Raw genomic sequence first — 6,633 nt, forward strand, 5'->3', positions numbered from 1 at the left:
TAGACAAGGAATCCACACCACACACACACACACACACACACACACCCCCATACAGAGTAGACAAGGAATCCACACCACACACACACACACACACCCCCCCATACAGAGTAGACAAGGAATCCACACCACACACACACACACACACACACACCCATAGAGAGTAGACAAGGAATCCACCACACACACACACACACACCCCCCCATAGAGAGTAGACAAGGAATCCACCACACACACACACACACCTCCCCCCCCCGAAGAGGCTGTTCAGTCCACACACACACACACACACCCCTGAAGAGGCTGTTCAGTACACACACACACACACACCCATAGAGACACACACCCATAGAGAGTAGACAAGGAATCCACCACACACACACACACACACACACCCCGAAGAGGCTGTTCAGTCCACACACACACACCCCTGAAGAGGCTGTTCAGTACACACCCATAGAGAGTAGACAAGGAATCCACAAGACACACACACACACACCCATAGAGAGTACACAAGGAATCCACCACACACACACCCCCCCCCACCCCGAAGAGGCTGTTCAGTCCTCCTTCCTGGAAGGGACAAAGTAGAAGGTTTGCCACAGCACAGGCTGGCTGTGCACGGCAGAGCCCTCTTGCTGCCCTGTGTGCCTGGGGTGCTTACAGCACAGTGGCCCCTCCTTCCCCAGGACACACTGCCCCACAAGCCTCCACGAGCGGCAGCCACGGGCCATGGGTGGTGTGCCAGTGGGCAAGGAGGTGCCTCCAAAGTGTCCTCCTACTTGCTTGGCCTCAGCAATGCCGGTGCAGAGCTGATGGAGCACCACATTCCTCATCCCTGCCTGCCTGTCCCAACAGAACTGGTTTCCTAGCTCTCACGGCCCTCTTGGGGAGTCGGAGAACAGATGGGAAGCTTTTTAAGAATTTACAAAGGAGCCCCAGCAGACAGACGGTGAACTTTCTGATACCTTTATGAGCCCAACCGGTCCCTCATGTCATCACCAACAAAGTTGGACTGACTTTTGACCACTTCTCCTCCTGACGGAAAATCCCCCTTGAAGGAGCAAGATAGGGAACTTCCCTGGGGGTGCAGTGGTTAAGACTCCGCTCCCAACGTACAGGGCCCGGGTTCAACCGCTGGTCAGGGAACTAGATCCCCACGTGCCACGCAACTAAGAGCTCACGTGTCACAATGAAGATCGAAGATCCCGCGTGCCACAACTAAGACCTGGTGCAGCCAAATTAATAAACAGTTTTACAAAAGAGCAAGATTTGCTATCTCGGCAGGTGCTCCAGAGAGTGCTCTCTAACTGTGAAGGTCTTCAGTGAAAGGACGTCCAGTAACATTTCCAACAATAACAGCTTGACCAAGTTAACACAGCGCCTCTGAGACCAAGTATTCTAAAGGGAAGACAATGAATTGGGAGTCTTTAAATCAGTCAAGTCACTTGATCATCACTCCGTATCCTCAAGCAAAGGTGCATGTGTACACACACACACACCACACAACGTCACTGGTACAAATGACGACAACGACATCCTCCAGGAGTTTCTCCAACAGAAACAACACTGTGCTCCAGAGTTACTCCTGTTCCGTAATGAGAACTGTCCTGAGTTCCTCAGCCAAACGAAGACACACGTTCCTTCCACGTTCTGCTTCTCATCTATTCGGAGGGCGCCAGTGCACCTCACTGCCATCCTCCATGGAGGAGAGGCCCAAGCTTACCTGCCATCTGTGAGAGCTGAAACCTGGTACCTGGCTTTAAAGATACCTCCAGAACCGAATTTCTCATGCTCGTTTATACAGCTTCCATGTCTCTAACCTCTCAATCCACTAAACCTGGCTTCTATAACTCCATCATTCACTGCATTGACCCTTTATAAAATGGCCAGTGGGACGTCCCTGGCGGTTCAGTGGTTAAGAACCCACCTGCCGGGGTTCAACCCCTGGTCTGGAGAGACGCCTCGTGCTGCAGGGTGACAAAGGCTATGCACCACAATGAACTGGGCTCGCGTGCCCTAGAGCCTGTGCTCCACAGCAAGAGAGCAGCGCTCACACTGCAATGAGGAGCAGCTCCCGTTCACTGCAACCAGAGAAAGCCCGTGCGCAGTGACGGAAACCCAGCGCAACCAAATATAAACAAATAAAATAAAAATACAGTGGCCAGTGGTCAGCTGTCAGTCCAATAGACTAGTTGCCACGGCAGCACCCTGATGTGACGCTGGCCTCTCAGTCACTTCTTGCCTCAGAACTGTGAAACGTCCCTTGCCCTTGTCTTCTTCCCTGCCCCGCCTTGCTCAGCCTCTTTCCTAATCTCTTCCTCAGCCAGACTTCTGCATCCTGGCCTGCTTCTCTTCCCACTGGTCATGGTTTCGAGGTCACTTCCATGACCACCACCCGACAAGGTCCCCCACACCTCTGCCTCCAGCACACGATTCAGCCACATCCCCAGACCTTAACGTCACTTTGGGGCCTTTCCACAAGCAGGTCAAATTCATTATTTCTACCCGTTTCTCCCCCCAAACCTCTTTCTGTCTGTCTTGAACGAATTTTAGCCAGTGGTCCTATGAGCCACTCAAGTATTTAAGCCAGAAACCCAGAAATCCTTCTCAGTATCCACATCCTAGTTGTGTCTCTCCCTATCAGTTTCCTCATCTGTAAAATGGGTATAAGGGTGATTGTGCAGGATGATGGAATTAACACACATGGACTGCTCCACCCAATTTCTGGCACAAAGGGCCCCCACTGTGGTTGTTGGGCTGTAACGATTATTTCTCTGGGCAGAGTGAGCGGTGAGTGGGAAGAGCCTCTGCTGGACATCCCTCCCCACCTGGAGTGGCAGCGGTGACAGACTGAGAGCTACAAGCAACTGCCCTGAAATCTACGGCTGGAGCTGGGTGTGGTGGGTGGGGACCCCAAGTGGTGAATGAGTTTCCCCTTCAGATTAGAGTCTCAGGACCTAGGATCCACTCTCTGAACCCACATGCGGGATGGTCACATTCTAGTCTGCGGAGGATGGTCAGCGTGCAGGTCATTCTTGGCCCCTCCCTTCTGTACACCCAGCCTTTTCCAGACAACGGCCTCTTCTTCCTCTTACCAAGTCTGCTCTTAGGTAATTTACTGCAGCCGAGGTGTATCTTAATGTGGACTGTTGTAACAGGAAGAACATGAGTTTAGGGGTTGGCCAGCCTGGCTGAGAATCTTTTTTTTTTTTAATTTAATTTATTTGGCTGTGCTGGCTCTTAGGTTGTGGCATGTGGGATCTAGTTCCTCGAGCAGGGATTGAACAAGGGGCCCTGGCATTGGGAGTGTGGAGTCTTAGCCACTGGACCACCAGGAAAGTTCCCTTGAGGTGTATCTTAATGTGGACTGTTGTAACAGGAAGAACATGGGTTTAGGGTTGGCCAGCCTGGCTGAGAATCTTACTAGCTCCAAGGCTAACATCTTCCTTACAGGGTTATGTGTTTAAACAATATAATACACTATAAAACACAGGTTATGACTTTGAAATGGGAGGTTCCTTCTTTTAAACCCATGGTAAACCAGATATTCCTAAAGTAACAGGAAGTCTGGGTTTCCCTTTTTCAGGTACCCTTGACCCAATGAGCTCCTTGACTCACTACATAATCCCATGTATTTGTCTACAGAACAGGGATAACACTTCCTGTCTTGTCGCTGACCTCCTAGGATTCCGGAAGAATTAATATATTTTTGCACACCATACAAGGCTGCTATGGCAACGAAAGCTCCTGTGGACCACGGGTAGCCCTGACACATCACAATGAGAAAGGCCAAACTCTGCAGAGACCCAGGGGAGCAAAGCCATGTGCGTGTTGCCGATGGCATTGCAAATTGGCTCGGCCTTTCAGAAGAGAAAGCTGGCAGCGTGTCGCCAGCGCTCCTCAGCTGTTTGTCCCTTTGGACTTATTGATTCCACTTTGGGAAATGCCTTCTGTGGAGATTACACCTGCTCCTTCCCTCATGCTTCAAAAAAGACACTGGCAAAAATTTTCAAAACAAAGACATGAAACAACCTTTCTTTAAAGGGACTGGGGCACCTTAACACAAAAGGATGAGCCATCAGGACAGGCTGGTGGAGCACGCTGATGTGCATCACGTGTGTGTGGATGTGTGTTCAGTCCCCTCATCTGGAACATGGGAATCAGGCGTGTGTCTATCCCACGAGGCGGTGTCAGGGGTTAACATGTTCAGGCGTAGAAGTGCACTCAGAATAAATATTGCCTGGTATATAGGAAACACTCACTCAGTGCTTCCTGTTGTTATTATTTCATCCCAGTGGCGTGGTGGTAAAAGAATCTGCCTGCCAATGCAAGAGACGCAGGTTTGGTCCCAGGGTTGGGAAGATCCTCTGGTGGAGGAACTGGCAACCCACTCATTCCTGCCTGTAAAATTCCACGGACAGAGGAGCCTGGCAGGCCACGGTCCTTGGAGTCATGAGTCAGACACGAGTTACTGAGCGGCTAACACACACACCCCCCCACACAAATACACCACACATACATACCCCAACTGAGTGACTAACACACACACACACACACCTCAACTGAGTAACTAACACACATACCCCCCAAAAGGGAAATGCAATAAAGGATACAAAATAGCATGTGCACATTGATTACAGTGGTATTGGATTAATCATTTCTAGAATAGAAGCCAGAGGAACAGAATGTTTTGGTGCCCGTTTAATGGTAGCACCCCGACTTTATTAGATATAACAGACATACAATACTGTGTAACTTTAAGGTATGCGATGTGTCAATTTGATACACGTAACGTATGGCCATGGATTATTACCTAAAAAAATGTTCATCCTGTCACATAATTACCATGTCTTTCTTGGAGTGAGAACATTTAAGATCTGTTCTCTTGGCAACTTTCAAGTGTCCAGTTCAATACTTTTATCTACAATCACCACACTGTGCTTTAGAACTTACTCATCCTCTAACTGGAAGCTGGTCCTTTTTGACCAACATCTTCTATGTCCCCCACCCGCAGGCAACCACCCATCTGCTTTCCGTTTCTGCAAGATCAGTTGGTGTCTTTCCCCCCTCATAGGTTCATAATCAGAAAATAAGTGAATAAATATCTCCCAAGCAAACTGGCAGGTGCTCTGAAGACAAGCTCAGCAGCAGCCACAGAACAATTCTCTGGCTGTGGTCAAGGTCATTGGTTGATTTCTAAGGAAACCAACCAATCCCGTGAGTACGGGGAATGCTGGAAGAGCAACCCTGCTGGCCTCAGAGCTGAAGAGCCTGAACTCGGCTAGGGCGGAATCAGGACCAGCAGACATCTCAACATAAGGCCCCAGTTCTGTCCATTCGGCCATGTGGCTTTCCCCCAGTTAGGGGTTTCAGCCAGCGTGCTGTGTGCTCCTTGAGTAATTCAAGCCAAATGTGTCCCTGGTAATGATGTCTATTTCTAACCCAAGGGAAAGGAAGACATATTCTTGAGAGAGGCCCACCTTGAGTCTGCAGGATAAGATGGCTATCAAGTATACATGGACAGGGACTTCCCAGGCGGCCCAGTGGCTAAGACTCTGTGCTGCCAATGCAGGTGACCCAGGTTCAATCCCTGGTCAGGGAACTAGATCCCACATGCTGCAACTAAGAGTTCCTTCATACTGCAACTAAAAAGATCCCACGCACTACAGCTGAGACCTGGTGCAGCCAAACTAATGAGTAAGTAAATATTGAAAAAAAAGATCAAATGAGGCCAGACCACCAGAAATGCACATTTTATATTATAAAAATACATATATATACCTGGACACTAGTGAAGTCAACAGGAAATATAACTCGGGCCTTTTTGGGGGGAGTGAAAGCGTTAGTCGCTCAGTCGTGTCCAACTCTTTGTGACCCCATAGACTGTCCATGGGATTCTTCACGCAAGAATACTGGAGTGGGTCACCATTCTCTTTTCCAGGGGATCTTCCTGACCGAGGGACTGAACCTGGGTCTCCTGCACTGCAAGCAGGTTCTTTACCGTCTGAGATACCAGGGTCAGGCCTTTTGGGGGAGTGCTGGCATTCAAAAGCAGACCTTGTTCCAAGTACACCTCCTCCTGCCTCAACCTCTGCGGGCTCCCTATCAGCTCATTCTGCTTTCTCATCTAGTCACATCCTGCTGCTGCACTGAGGCCCTTCCTCAGTGCAGAACTTTCTACTGCCTTCCCTGTGCATTTAGAATAATATCTGAATTTCTCACCACGGCACCTATAGATGCTTTGGTCTCTACCTGGGTGTCTCTCCCCTTCCCTCCTCATCCTTTTGGCTTCAGTTTGTGTTCCTTCCCCAGAGAAATGGCCTTGGTCAAGTCTAGCCCTGATGGATAAACATTCATCCTGCTTTTTAAAATTTACTTTGTTGAGTATCCAGTGGACGAGCCTACATAATTATATGAAGCCAATTATGAAGCCAATGATTTTCTCTTAATTAAAAAAAAAGTTATTTTTTTTAAGGGTCTGAATTTTATGGATCAGCTTTCCATTATTTTTTGTTGGGAAACTCATGATGCCAAGTACAATCCAGCTGCCCTGTCCTGAGGGATATAAACCAAGGATGAAAGCGACAGCAGATGGTATGTCATCCCACAGGCTCTGGACCATTGTGTTTTTG

General features: G+C 49.0%; 1 protein-coding gene across 15 annotated transcripts in view; it reads right to left on the reverse strand.

The window, feature by feature from the left end:
- KIAA1217 (KIAA1217 ortholog) overlaps positions 1 to 6,633 on the reverse strand; it is a 350,338-nt gene that overhangs the window by 47,594 nt on the left and 296,111 nt on the right. The window lies entirely within an intron of this gene.

This window comes from Oryx dammah, unplaced genomic scaffold (assembly GCF_014754425.2).
Source record: "Oryx dammah isolate SB20612 unplaced genomic scaffold, SCBI_Odam_1.1 HiC_scaffold_10, whole genome shotgun sequence".
NCBI lineage: Eukaryota > Metazoa > Chordata > Mammalia > Artiodactyla > Bovidae > Oryx > Oryx dammah.